Raw genomic sequence first — 15273 nt, forward strand, 5'->3', positions numbered from 1 at the left:
ATTTAAGAGGCAGGAAGAGAATGAAAGCATAAGTTTAAATGGAAGGTAAAGGAGCAAGGATTTAATTCTTAGTTAGGAATCTGAAGACTTTTGCTACATTCACTTGCGGAGTCAACAAATATTTACTGAGCATCAACTATGTGCCAAATATTGTTTTCAGAGCCAGGAGTATCCCTGCCCTCCTGGAGCTGATATTTTAGTGGGTCTAGAGCTTAACCAGTTTATATAGCCCCGCTCCACCCTACAAGCTTCAGAATTCAGTTCCCAGAACTACAAAGTGGGGCTAGTGTCTCTCTCCGGATGACATCAGGATCCAGGAGGGGCTTCGCTTGACTTGAGAGAGTTAGGAGATCTGAGGTGGCTCCCGAGAGGGCCCTGAGTTGGACTAACTCCTTCTCAGCTTTTGACTAGTCATGGAACTATGTGCCTGGGCTTTCTCATCTGTAAAATGAGCAAAATAGTAGGAAACCAACTTTGTCCCAGAGATATGCTGTAGTTCAGTAGGCATGAGAGTACATTTAAAGGATAAAAAGTGCTTGTATTAATATGACTGCTGTAAATATTTAGATCCAGACCAAGAAATGGATTAGGACCTCTTTTCCGTGGTTACTACAAACCCTCTTCTTTCCGTTGTCAAAGAATCTTCACAATTGTTGTAAAAAACCCAAGCGAACTGCGTGCTCACCCGGTGAAGGGCGCCAAGCTGGATGAGCCAGGCGACGATCAGGCCCACGCTCCCACCTCATCCTTTAGGTAATGCCGACACAGCGGGTAGGAGACTCAGAACTGTATACCCTGGCCTGCACCCCGCGCCCGCTTGGGCCTCGGCTTCCAGAGGTGGGACTAGCGCCTGCGCTGCGTTCTGAACGGCCCCGCGCCTCGGGTGCTGCTGGAGGAACCCGAGACCCTGACCGCACCCCATTAGAGGCTCGTGCCGGCGACCCGGACCGCGCCCCCGCGAGGGGCCCAGCGCAAGCGGTCCCGCCTGGCCCCAGCCCAGCCGCCTTCAGAGGGAAAGTTGTTGCTCAAGCTTGAGGAATGCGGAGCCACAGCGGCGCGGGAGGAAGCGGTGGGAGATTACAGCAGTCGGCGGGCGGGGTCCGGACCGCGCGCGCGGCAAACTGCACCCTCATGTAAACAGTGCGTCCGGGTGGGAAGCGTCTCCTCCCAAGGCTACAGGCGAGTCCACCATCAGGAGGTGACAATCACACCCTCTGGTAGCACAACCTGAGGCTAGGATGGCCAAGCCAAGGACCCTGCCCCCTGGGCTATTGGGAACTGGCAACAGAGGCAGGGCCATGGACGGAGGCAAGAACCTCCCACTGGAAAACTCCCAAGAAGGCAGGGATTTTTGTCTTATATTCATGATTAATCTCCCAGTCCTGAAGAATGCCTTGAACATAGTAGGCGTTCAACAAACATTTTTATTTTTAAGATGTTACTGGGGAATTGGGGGAGGGGAACAGCATTGGGGAATTGGGGAAGGGGAACAGACAAGTTGCTGTCCTTTTGTTCTTCAGTCTAGTTTTGGAGGATGTGGCTTCACTGGTCCATGTTGGTATTATCATTGCGCTCTTCCTGGGTGAGGAAGTCGCTAGCTGGCCATTGGACAGCAGCTCACGCCTGCTGCCCGCCAGCCCCACTGCTGGCCAGCCCCACTGAAGCCTCTGTGGCCAGCAACTCATGGCAGCCCAGCTCCAGGTCGAGCTGTTGTTCACCATCTTAGCTGTAGAGGTCACAGTGTCACTGGTCTGCATGTGGGATCCGAACTGGAGCCCTACTGCTCAGAGCTGGCATCCCAAACCAACTCTTTACCAATGTGCCACTCGGCCGGCCTCAATAAACATTTTTGAAAGCTCGTTCTAATCCCTCTTGGCCTCAGTTTCCTCCTATGTACAAGGAACCATTTGATCTCTGAGGCCCCAGCAACTCTGAAATTCTAGGATGCTGAGATTAAATCCCATGTGTACTGCTGTGGTTTGCTTTTAGTTTTTCAGGGACATTTTTAGTGCTACCCTTTATGATGTGCCAGGAGTGAATTTGACACCAGATGGCTTTTTTTTTTTTTAAATAAGAAAGAAGACAAAGGGAGGGAGAAAAATATTTTCCAACTGGCAGTACTGACAGCATTTTGGAAGAGATTCTGGGGAGGCAATGAGGAGCTGTTTCAGCCTGATTCTTCCTCCTCCCGCACACTCTGCCACCCTGGCCTCCACCATAAATGGGGTAGATCATACTGGTGCTTTTTATAGATGAGACGAAGGGAACATCATCACAGGAAACTCCACCCGGAGTCAGTACTTGCTCTGTCCTCTCCGGCTCCACACAGGACTTGCCCCTGAGCCATGGGGCTATGGGTTCCAGTTAGAAGCAGGGTTCGGGCTAAAGGCTGACTCTGGTGTTAATTAGGACAGAGAGACACTTGGCAAATCAAAAGCCAGAGCTCCCTGTCTGGGGAACACTGAGGAAAAAGTAGCCAAAATGGCAGAGTCTCTTCTGGAGTTCCTCGTCTCTTGGATCCCAGTTCCCTCTCCTCACACAGGGAGGAGAGGGAACTGGTCCTTGCTCAGAATAGCCTTTAGCTCCGTTTCTAACGCTGTGGCAAGGACAAGGGAAATTCCTAGAATGAGCCAATTTGGCAGTGTGTGCAGTGATGTCAACCAGGGGTGCTACAGTCAGACCGCTTGGGTTCAAATCTCGGCTACACCACTTACTATTTGTTTGAGTAGGACAAGTGACTTGACCTCTCCGTGCCTTAGTTTCCTCAACTGTAAAATGGAATCATTAAAGTCTCTACCTTGTAAGACTGTTGTAGGATTTAAAAAGACAAGACAAGAAAAATGTTAGTGGTCTGCCTCTTCAACAGACCAACAACTTAAGCAAGCATTCAATATTTCTCTTATTTGTTTGGTCACATGATCCCCAAAGCTAGGACCTCTTGCTGGGCAGGCCCTTAAAGAGCCCCACTGTGGTATTGTCACTTCTGGGCAAACGAGTCACAGTCCAGCTGACTGGTCCCTCCCTCCTTTTCCTGCACATCCCCAGGAGGCTGGAGGAAGGCAGCACAGAATGAGCAGAAATCCTGCGTCAGGCTCCAATGTGTTGAATCACCCCTAAAGAGATTTGGGGAGCTAGTAAGAAATAGTCCCACCTCATCCCTGAGGATGAAGGGAGTAGTAGGCAAGGAGAGAAGAACTGTTGGTACTAGGTTGGGAGGTTGTGACTGATGAAGTAGACAGTGAGAACTTGCAATAGCTGCCCATGGTATATAACCCTATTGGGTATTCTTGATTTTTTGCTGACAAATTGCTTTCTAATTGTTTTAGATGCAGTGTTCTTGAATCCTTGACCAGCAAGGTCCTTGAGGCCAGGTCTGATCTTTCTGTTTTTGATATCCATCCCACACAAACTCCCAGTAGAAGCAACACAAAAAGTAAACACTCTGGATTTGGTTGAGCTGTTCATTATAGTCTGAATGTTTGTGTTCTCCCAAAATTCATATGCTGAGATCCTAACCCCCAACGTGATGGTATTTGGAGGTGGGGCCTTTGGGAGGTGATTAGGTCATGAGCCCCACAAATGGGACTAGTGCCCTTATAAAAGAGACCCCATGGAGCTCTCTTGCCCCTTCTGCCACGTGAGGACATAGCTAGAAGACAGCCATCTATGAGCCAGGAAGCAGTCCCTCAGCAGACGCTGAATCTGCCAGCATCTTGATCTTGGCTTGCCCAGCCTCCAAAACTGTGAGAAACAAATTTCTGTTATTTATAAGCCACCTAGCCTATGGTATTCTGCTATAGTGGCCTGAACTATGGTAAAACAGGGAAACAAGTTGGAACTCCAGACTGGATGGGCAAAGGGAAACAGGAGGCACCTGGCTCTCAGGGACCAGAAGATCATCTGCTGGCCCCATGTGTCTTTCTTTTTTTTTTTTAATTGGGGAATTGCGGGGATGGGAACAGCGCTGGGAAATTGGGGGAAGGGGAACAGACAAGTTGCTGTCCTTTTGTTCTTCAGTCTAGTTGTGGAGGACGTTGCTTCACTGGCCCAAGTTGGCACCATCATTGCACTCTTCCCAGGAGAGGCACATCAGTCGCCGGCTTCTGGACGGCCGCTCACTGCGGCTGCTGGCCGCTCACGCTGGCTGCTGGCTACACACGGTAGCCCATGGCAACCCACTGCAGCAGGGGCTGCAGCCTACGCCGTCACCGTCACCGGCAACTCACGGCAGCCCAGCTCCAGGTTGAGCTGTTGTTCAGCATCTTAGCTGTAGAGGGCAGTGTCACTGGCCCTCATATGTGGGATCCGAACCGGGGCCCTCTGGCGTCCCAAGCCAGCTCTTAACCATCGCGCCACTCGGCCGGCCCCCCATGTGTCTTTCTATCAACCCACAAGTTCTCGCTCCAAATACTCCATTCAAACTTTTCCAGCCTCTAGAATGTCAGTGACACCTATGTTCCCAGCCTATCCTACCACAGGGGAGGTGATGTCCACGTCAGACCTGGGAAAATACATGTCTCCAGCCACTTTGTCACTCCAAGCCTGCGTGAGCCTCCAAGGAAAATTTTGCTGCCATCTCTTTCCCTTTCTGGAGTGGGCACTGGACTCCCAGCCAGGACAGAGCCACCTGCTGCCCTGAGACATTTCCTGGAATTTCCATATGGCTCTTCACGTGCCTGGCTCGTTCTCATCCTTTGGGTCTCTTCTTGAGAGGGGACTTTCTTGACCACCCTCTATCAAAATTAACCACCACCCCTAAAGGTGCCTTCTAGAATCCTGTTTATTTTGCTCATTGTCTCTCCACCCCACCCAAACTGAAGGTTCCATAACAGCAGGCATCCTGTCTTCTGCTCATCACTCTATCCTAGCCTCTTTCGTGGAATCTGGTATAGACTAAGTGTCTACATAATGAGTGGTGGCCTCCCCCCTCAGTTATTCCCCTTCTCTGTAGGGGAGAGAAAATTGACTGAAGTTTCAGTCAATTCTTATCTATTAGGTAATTCTTATAGCTCCAAAAATGTGTCAGCCTCCTTTATATTGAAACCTTATTAATCCTGCCCTTTCATCATCAGCTTATTTCCCCCTCTTTTACCCCATCAACTACCTGAGAAAGATGCCCGGCATTTATGTGTCAGTTAGGACCTTTTGCCTGAAAGCAACAGAAGACCAACTAAAGTGGCTTAAACAATGAGCAAGTATATCATTTCTCTGAGGAAGACAGGGTTTATGCCACTTTCAATAAAGTCAAGGCTCCAGTCAGTTTCTTTGTGATTCTGTCCAGACCCCTGGCCTAGTGGGCCTTTCCTTACATCTTGTTGGCCAGCTCGAATCACATGCCTAGGCCTAACCAGTCACTGGCAATGAAGTAGAAGTACCTGATTGACTGCTTAGACTTATCAACATTTATCTCCTGTGGCTGAGAAGGGTCTCCTTCCCTGGATACATGCAGGTAAGTCCAGGAACAAAATCAAAGCTTACTGGCACAGGAAAAAAAGGTAGGGAGTGCCTACTGAATCTATGAGCTGCCCAATAACCTTCCAACAAATTGTTTTTCTGCTCAAGTTAGCCAGAGTTGGTTTCTGTGGCCTGTAACCACAGAATTCTGGCTGAAGCAGCTCTGAGGCTGCTCAGTGAGGAGTGACAGGAGCAGCATTCACAGCCAGGAGGAATGATGTCAGCACACAACCACGAAACAGAATAGAATGTCCACACAGAAGCAGATGTGAAATAGCCCTAAGACCCCGGGGGGAAAAGTCTGTTGGGTTTTGAGAGCTAGATTAGAGGCTGTATGTTTCAGGTGACTTTACGGTGACTATGTAACCTGGGGAAGGTGGGTCACATGGATATTCATATTGAAGTGGACAGAAGTGACCACCCTCCCTTTATAAAATTCTACCCTTCCTTGGTGTCCAAGAGGCCATCCACCTAGATGACTGGCCTCTCCCACCCACTGCCTTTCCTTCAGAAGACCTGAGCAACTGTGCAGCCATTCCTGTCCACCTCATCGCTCACTCTCCTCAGGGACATGCTGCTTCATGGTTCTGCATGTGAGCAGCTCTCCCACCTCTGGACCCAAGACTCCATCATTACCCAGATTTGCCCCATCCTCAAATCTGAGACTCAGACCTTCCTTCTCTAACCTCAAACTCTTTTCCTTCCTCCTCTTGGCTCCCTACTCCCAATGACCCTGCTTTGAAGAACTTGGTCCAGTCCCTGGCACATATCAACATCCAATTAGTGGTTGTCAATATTGTCTTATCCTCTTCAGCCTCATAGCAAATGGCCTGCCCCAAAGCCAGCCACTTTACTGCCCCTCCCTCTGATTCTGGAATGCTCTCCACCCCCCTCACTACCTCCCTCTGATCTGGGGGTTACTCCCCACTGCTTACTACGTCCATTCCAGTCCCTAGCTATACTCACCATTGATTCTTACTGTCTCACCCCAACTAGGCCTCACTGGAACCCAGTACTAATTGTTGTCCTCTCTGGGGTGTTCCCAATCAAGTTCCCACAGCAGCTCTTCTAAGTTCCTGAAGCTCCTCTTCTCCCCATGCTCACCTTCCTCCTAAAGATAACCCTAACTCTTTGTCAGCAGGATCAAGACAGACATCACTGCTGTCCACCTCAAGAAGACATCTCAGGCTTCGGGTCATAAGATGCAGTAAAACTCTTTCTGTCCCCCATTTCTCTGGTCCTCAGAATGACAAGAATAAGAAACAGAAACCCAAACTCCATCTTCAATTAAACTAGGGGACATTTAGAATCCTGAACCACATCACATAAAAACAGAAAGTGGATGGGAGGGTGGCAAATGACTAGGAAAGGGAGGCCCAAAACATCCAGAAGCATATACCCACAAGAAGCAAGCCGATTCTTCCCTCAGAGGCCCATAGAATCTCAGCAATTAGAAGTAGTAAGTAGGGTCCGGCCGAATGGCTCAGTTGGTTAAGGGCGTAAGCTCTGAGCAACAGGGTCGCCGGTTCGATTCCCACATGGGCCTGTGAGGTGTGCCGGAGGTGAGCTGCCGTTGAGCTGCCAACAGGGAGCAGGATGACTCAGCTGGTGAGAGCAGGTGCTTCTAACAACAAGGTTTCCGGTTAGACTCCCACATGGGATGGTGGGCTACACACACCCACAACTAAGATTGAACACAGCACCTTGAGCTGAGCGACCGCAAGCTGCCGATGGTCAGCCAGATGGTGACTGGACTTGGAGCTGAGCTAGCTGCACCCTCCACAACTAAGATTGAAGAACAACAACTTGGCTGTTCCCCTTCCCCAATTCCCCAGTTAAAAAAACAAAGAAATAGCAAGTAAACCAGAAGGCAGGGGTCTAAAAACTGGGGGATGGTTCGAAGATTATTTAAAGAGTAATTAGTCAGGAAACCCAGTAGTTCCCAGCACAATCAAGTGACTTATTATGTCCCCTTCCCTACTCATGCAAGAAACAGGAAGATAGATTCTGCAGACATTGAAACAGAGCGATTTTGGACTTTGTGGAGGGTGAAAGTAGAGAAGGATTGGGATCAAAAACTGAGTGAAAGCATTCTGAATTGTGAATTGTGGTATTCAGCCTGCTTGCCACACACCTCTCACCACTTCCCACACTGCACCCTAGGACTCTGAGCAGATGAGCTTCTAACCTTTAAGTGGGAGGGTCAAGACTAGAGGATCCTTTTCTGGAAAAAAAAAAAAACTGCGCCATTGATACTGACAATTGGGGCTTCCAATGAAAGAGTCTAGACAACCACCTAACTGCCCCACCGTAAGCGCACATTGAGAGTTTTCAGCTGGCTCTCTAGTGCCTCCTTCTCAAATATGAATGGACAGCCAAGGAAGACCGGATATCTGAGGAAAGACTCTAACATGACACAAATCAAAACAACAGAAAACATAAAGTCAGAGGAAACAGAGACAATACAGGGAGAAGAACATTTCAAATTAATATTCTCAGAGAGATAAGATACTGCATATATCCAAAGAACAAGAACATGAAACTGTTTTAAAAAGAAAAGAGAAACAGGGAGCATGAAAGCACTCTTGAAATTTTATTTTTTAAAAAGAGAAAGGGTCATAACAATATAGTTAGTAAATGGATTGACATGTAACATTGAGGAAATCTCCCAGAAAATAGAAGAGATGGTCAATAAGAGAAATAATACGAGAATTACAGGATCAATCCAAGAGGTCCAGTATTCCAAATAACAGGAGTTGCACAAATTTCAAAGAAATAATAAATAAATTCTCAGAACTAAAGGACATTAATTTTTAGAGCAGAGGTTCTTAAACTTTAGCATGAATCAGAATACCTGGAGGGTTTGTTAAACACAGATTTCTGGGCCCTATCACCAGTTTCTGATTCAGTAGATGTGGGGTAAGGCCCTGAATTTGCATTTCTAACATTTTCCAACAGGTGATGCTGATGGTGCTGGTCCAGGGATCACACTTTGAATACCATAGTTAGATTAAAAAGACCTATCAAGTATAGAAAAATGAATGCCAGTATATTGTGATGTTTTAATGTATCAGGAAGAAAAGAGAAAAATCTTAAAAGTGGGGTGGGGTGGGAGTGGGAGGTGACTTCAAAGTGTCAAGAATCAAAATAACAGACTCCTCCATTGCAAAATTAGAAGCTAGAAGACAAAAGAACAATGTCTTCAAAATTCTGAAGGAAAAGGATTTTCAACCTAAAATTCCATATCCACTCAAAACTATTCTTCAAGAGTGAGGGTAGGACAAAGCAATTTTAGGTATGCAAAAGGTTCTAAAATGTTACCTACCAGGCATTCTTTCTCAGGAAGCTACTAGAGGATGTGCTTCTTCCAAACAAGGGAGTAAACCAAGAAAAAGGAAGACAGTGGGTCCTGAAAAGAGAAAAAGGCAAAGGGAATTCTTAACTACTGGCAATGGGAAGTCTGAGAGTGACAGGGGTTCTACAGGCCTGGAGAGCAACACATCCAGAGAAAAGTAGGATGGAGCGCCCCAGGACAAATGTCTCCAAGGAAAACCAAAACAGAACCTATAAGTGTACATGACAGGTTTGACCATATGCAAAATTGTACTGAGAAGGCGTTTTACAGAACTGTTAAAGGCTGTGGGAAGATGGAGCCAGAGATGCAAAGAAAACCAAGCAAATAAAAAATGAGGCAATTAACTCCAAGAAAAACAAAAAAGTTGTTCAAGAAAAGAAATGTAAACAGAGCACACACAAAAAAGTTATATTAGAAAAGGAAATGTAACCAGAATACTTGCCTCAAAAGTAAACTACTGGGTTGTCGGAAACGCCATGACGTATTTTTCTATGTTTTTTGTCATAAAAATGCGTCATGACGTTTCCGACAACCCAATATTTTCAAAGTCAATAATGAAATCACTGAACATGGAGTTAGCCACAAATGATATAAACATAACGGGGGTGGGGGAGGGGAAGAGGTCAGTAAGAGAATCAAAATCTTCATCTACTGAAACAAGAAGTCAACAAACTAGATAGACGAATCCAGAATGACAGTTCATGTATTACTTAGAAATAAGGAAGGAAATACCAGCAGAAGCAGTTAAAAGAGTTCGAAGTGGTTGCCCCTGGGGAGGAGGATAAAGATTGGGAGAAATGCCAGGGGGGCTTCTGTTTTTGTTACAAACCCTTTAGAACCATTTGATTTTTTAAGCTGTGTATTATCTTAATAAAAATAAATATTACTTTTGTAAACATCTATTAAAGGAGATGTCACGCCCTCCACTACAGCATGCCTGTAAGGACCCCATGTGGACACAAAGGAGCAGGGGTTTCTCCACTCTTCATCCTCTCCCAAGTGGGCATTATTTATCAGCTCCGTTGTCTTCCTCTCCCAAACACAATCTATCTCCTCCAGCGATCCACCCAATGGCTATGCTCCAGCCCTACTGAACTGTTGGTTTCCAGATCATGCTTCTGAGACTTGGCATGCACTGTGCCCTCTACCTGGAAGGCTATTCTTTCCAACTCCACTATCACCCCAAGCAATTAACCATAGTTTATACTTCAGGCCTCAGCTTAGATAACACTTCCTCCATAGCTATCTTCATCCCCAACCTGATCAGGGCGAAGTGCTCCTTCTCTGTGCTTTCATACAGCTGTGCTTCCCACTGTTACTTTTAGCACACTGTATAGTAAATGTCCCTCATTTGTTTGGCTTTCCCACTAGACTGGCCTGGTGCATGGTAAAACACTCAATGATCACGCAAATAGCTAAATACACAACTCATGGTTAGTAAGGGCTCAATAAATATTCAAATGAGTGAATTAATGATTCACAAAAAATGCAGATCTCCCCCTCCATCCAAAATATGCCACCCTTCTGCCATCTCTATTCTGCTCTGTACTCTTTCTCTGTCCTACAAGGTCATACTTCTCAGGCAAGTTGGCTGTAGCCAGGACTTTAACTTGCAATCTACCCACTCCTGCCTCAATATCATAAAGAAGCAAAAGCCCCTTCAAGGGGCCAGGGTCAGCTTTAGTATGTACAGGGCTGTTTAACTCTCTGAGTTTCCACTAGAATGGAGTGAGCAACTTAGGGACTGTCTGCTCAGCTCTGAAGGAAATCAATCCTCTTGGAGTCCCTGTCTCCAGACCCAAAGTACAGCTCTCAGAGGCCTGGGACCCAGGCTAAAAAGGGGGAACACAGCTCTGGCTTTGACCTGCCTAGCAAGGATAGATCTTGGCCTAAACTGAGCGACTGGCTCTCCAATTTTCTCATCTCCCTGTTCACTTTGCAGGCCAAGAGCTGAGATTTCCAGCCCTTCAAGGTGGCAGGCCTAGGTGACTCCCGGCCAGTGTCTTCAACTACTTGGGATGCGGCCCTTGCCTAGGGCGTAGGGAGGACTGGAGGTTAAGAAGCCTCAGTGCTCAGCTTGCACCAGACACACAGTAGGCGCTGTAGGGTAAAAAAACGGCCGAGCATCACAGTCCCGCAGCTCTACAGGCCAAATTGAATCTGACCTCCGCGGGGGCTAGTGAGAAGGAACCAGAATCGGCATCACTGCAAAGCCTCTAGGTCGCTAGCCTGGGTCAGGGGCTTCCTTCCACCCCACCCCCACCACGCAGTGACCTCAAAGGGCCGCCTGGGGTTAGGAATGCGGCGACCTAAGCTTTGCCTCCAGAGGGGCGGGCGGAACTGCGGGGAGGGAGGGGCCGCACTCGGGGCTCTGAGGGCTGATGGGTGGGGGTGGGGCACAGGAGGGGCCCACAGAAGGGGCCCTTTCTCTCCATTCCCCACTACGCGAGTGGTGGGCAGCGGGGCAGCGGGCGGAGGTTTGGCTTCGTCTAGGGAACCTGTAAATACGGGCCTTGAAACTTGATCTGTTCCTGTCGCTTCCCTATTTAGGAGAAGGGCCGAAGCCAGGCGATTTAGTGGCTGCTGGGGGAGCAGGTCACGTGGCTACTCAGGACTAGGTGGGGGGAGGGGCAGGCTGTGTTTCCGAGGACTTGGTATCAAGGGAGGCGGGAATCCCAGCCAGGCCCACCAACTCCCACCGCAGATAGAGCCATTTGCCCTTATCTTACACTCTGGAACACTGACCTGGGGTGGAAGGTCGAGGGTCTGCCCTGCTGGGGGTGCGTCCACTCCTCGTGCCCTCTCTGAACTGGGCAAGATCGGTCGGGTTTCACAAAGCTCTGGTTAGATAGGACATGACTCCTGTGGTAGTAGTCAGGCTGAGGCTCTGCTCCCGGTCTGGGACGTTCCTGGCCTGGGTGGTGGAGAAAGTACCTAGGAGGCTGGCATTCTAACTCCCAGCCTCCCTGCCTCAGTGGCCCAGGACATTAGCAGTGACCAGACAGGAAGGTGCCAGCTGGGTCTGGCTTACAACAGAGCCTACTGTGTGCCAGGGTCTGTCATAGGCATCAGGGGTATGGAGAAAAAAAGACAGTGCCTGCCCTCAAGGAGCTGACACACTGGAGTCGCGGGGAACAATCAAGTAAACCAGAATGAAAATACGGGGGCACAAAGAAGCATCTAAGTCAGGCTGGACCCGGGAGGATGTGAGAAAGAAAGTGGCACTTGAATTATATTTTAAAGGGTGAGGCGTCATCATACAGGAGGGGGAAGAGCATAACGGCAGAGAGAACTACCTGTGCAAAGGTGTGGAGGCACAGGGCTTCAAAGAGTCCCAGGTGGTTAGTTGGGAAGAGGAAGCCAACAAGAGCCAGAGCTGGTGGTATCTAAGCTTCTTCGGGAAAGTCCTGGGGAACCGCTGAATCATTCCATGTAGACAGGATCAGATTTGCATCTTCTAGGAGAGCTGGGGATGGATTTGGATTTGGGACCTAGAGAAGGGAAGAGGTTGATTAGGAGCCTGTGGCCTGCCTCCCCTGAGATAGCAGCAGTGGGAATGGAAAAAAAAACGAAAAGGCCAGACAAAAGGAAGAGCCACTGGTCTCCAGGACAGATTGGGGGTGGGTATGAGTGGGCAGGAAGAATCTTGGGTGACCTCAGGTTTCTGGCTTGGGGAACTGGACAGGTGATGAATGCAGAAGGAACAGGTTTCCTCCAAAAGGTTGATGATGAGCGTGATATTCACTGAGCCTTTCCAGTGTTTCAAGCACTATCTCATTAAACAAGATATTGTCTCATTGAATACTCACAGTAACCTATGAGGTAGGTACTACGACTGTAATCCGCATTTTAATATGAGGGAACTAAATCAAGGGGTTAAGTAATCAAATGGTAAGGGTAGGATGATGAGCAGGCCTGCACCTTGCAGAATGCGTTATCCCAAATCTGAAGCCCCCAGCAAGGTTACGTAGCCAGGCTACTCTACAGAGAAGCTATACCCACTTCCATAGCCTTCATCTCTCCCCAGCCCTGGCATCTGGCACCCCACAGCTGTTCAGTCACTGTCACTGGACCTCCCTCTCTCAGTCCACCCCACCTTACCCCCAGGACCTTGCCTTGAGCAGCCAGGATGGGATCGTACAAGCCTCGTGACAGGAGGGCACAGGGCTCCGGAACCCTTGTACTGAGACCCCACCTTCCCAGTTACAATACAAAACAGAAGTGAAACTGGGAATAATCAGAGAAAGCAAGAAAATGGATGTGTTCCGTTTGTAATAAAAATAAGAAAAAAAATTAAATGGAACATTTCAATGACATCAGAGGGTCATGAAAGGTCTCCCTAGGCCCAACCCCATGTTTATTTTCTGTGGAGAAAGGATTAGGGTTCTGGAGCAAGCATACCTCCCCACAGAGGAAGCTCCTCCAGCTCTGTTTCCCTTTCCCAAAACTTGGCTCGGGAACACCCAATCCAACACGAGTCGTCATGGGAGACAGACAGGGACTGCCGCTCTTTTGAGGCCCACCCTCACTACCCTACTGCTTGCACTGGATTTGGGGCAGGGGTGGGGGTGGGGGAGCGCTGCTGTTTCCAAATTGCCTCTCACCAACCTTCCAATTGAGGTACAGGTAAGGTAAAAGGATGGAGCCGACAGGTGACAAAACAGAGTCTGTAGCTTTTTCTTGGGAGAGCTGTTAGGCCTAGAGAGCCCTGGCTTCAGCTATCACCCTTAAACCTAATTAAACAGCCTACCCAAAGTCACACAGCCAGCAACTGGCCCAGGGCCTAGAGGCAAGAGGTTATTTATGAACCTCAAAGCAAGAGGCACTCGAAGGCCATCTCCTCTGCACCTTTCAGGAACATCTAGAGCCCTACACATAGATGTCCACAGCAGACAAGAGATGAAAGCAGTGTTGTTCCAACTATAGGTTACAACCTGGAGGTGAGTCATGAAACAATTTAGAGGGTTATGGCCAGCACCTTGAAAAATGAAATAAAATACAATAAAAAATATCAGGGTGCATGCACATGGCAAGAATAAGTATTGTTGCCATGAAACTGTTTCAGTTATCTCACGACGTAAAATGTTTCTTGCTGTGGGTCACTGAACCCCTGGTCAAAAAAACACTGGTTAAGTCAGAGTCAGTACTCAGATAGCAAACACATAAAGTCTGCCTGCTGTGTGTCAGGCACTATGCTAGGTACAAGAGACCCAATAATGAATACTACAGTCCCTAGTGTCCATCCATCTTCTGGTTGGGAAGCCAATAAGCAAACTAATAGTTGCAAGACACAATGCTAAGTGCTCTGAGAGAGTATGTAAGAGGCTATAAGGCCCTGACATGAGAGTGAGTATCTAAGAGGGCTTCCCAGAGGAGGTGATGCAGTCAGAGTTCTTAGCAAGAAAAGACAGAAACTAGGTTCTAGTATATCCTCCAACCTATAGATAGGAAAGGAACTATGGTAAAGTGTCAAGAGTTTAGTAGTAAAGTCTAAAGGCTACTTCTGGTCCTGCCTCCTCTTCTGAACAAGCTGTGAGACCTTAGGTGAGTCCATTAACCTTTCCAGACTCTGTTGCCTCATCTACAAAATGAACATATCTGCTCTGTGAACCCCAATGAAGAGATCAAATGAAACAGATAATGTATGTGAAAGTACTTTGTAAACTATAAATGGGGAGGGATTGCCTCTATAGATGAGGAAATGTAATTGTAGAGAGGTGAAGTGTCCTGCCTAATACTTCAGAGCTGGGGGTAGCAGGTCCCCCTGAATCTTCAGCCCTCAGCTCCTGCCTGCACTCCTCCTCCCATTGCAACGGAGCTACCTTGCAAGAGTGAGGGGGCAGAGCCCAAAAGGCCCCCTAGCAACTCAACTATTGAAGATTTACTTTAATAATCCTATTGTTTTAATGATCTTTTGATAATGATGGGAAGTAAATCTGTGAGAACTCCTCCCTATCACCTTCTGTCAATGAATTAGAATCTACCCAAACTCAGTGTTTAAAGTTACATAAGCATCATTCAGATCTTTTGTAACAGCTACTCTCTTTTTGGAAAAACAGCATTTCCATTAAAATGGTGTTATGTAAAAAGGTTTTGTGTATGTATGTGTGGGAACAGAAGGAAAAGGCACCCATCAGCACTGTTAAGGCACACAGGCATGTACACACACCTCACCTGTCCTCATGAAGGAGGGACTATGGGGAGCAGGTATTTGACAGTTAACTTAACCAAGCAAATTAAGGTGTGACCTACTTGTCCCTCTGACCCCCAGTGAGACTAGGTGCATGTTGGGCAGTGGAAACTGCAGCAGGAAGGACATCAGCTGCCTCCACTCCGCCCGCCCCCCCCCAGACCAGATAAGTCTTGATCTTCCTGGAAGCTCCTTCCTTGGCAGGGTGAGTTCCATTGAATCATAGACTATTAGGTTTGGAAGCAGCTCAAAAGTCACCCAGTGCAATCTCACT

General features: G+C 47.9%; 1 long non-coding RNA gene across 1 annotated transcript; it reads right to left on the minus strand.

The window, feature by feature from the left end:
* Nucleotides 1-8769: 8769 nt before the first annotated feature.
* On the minus strand, nucleotides 8770-12292 carry LOC109390712 (uncharacterized). The gene is made up of 3 exons (XR_002125626.1): nucleotides 12106-12292; nucleotides 11555-11723; nucleotides 8770-8863 (listed from the first exon to the last, which is right to left on the minus strand). It is a non-coding gene; the product is annotated as an uncharacterized LOC109390712 (long non-coding RNA).
* Between the last annotated feature and the right edge of the window lie 2981 nt (nucleotides 12293-15273).

The sequence above is a fragment of the Hipposideros armiger genome, unplaced genomic scaffold, assembly GCF_001890085.2.
Source record: "Hipposideros armiger isolate ML-2016 unplaced genomic scaffold, ASM189008v1 scaffold_277, whole genome shotgun sequence".
In the NCBI taxonomy this organism is placed as follows: Eukaryota; Metazoa; Chordata; class Mammalia; order Chiroptera; family Hipposideridae; genus Hipposideros; species Hipposideros armiger.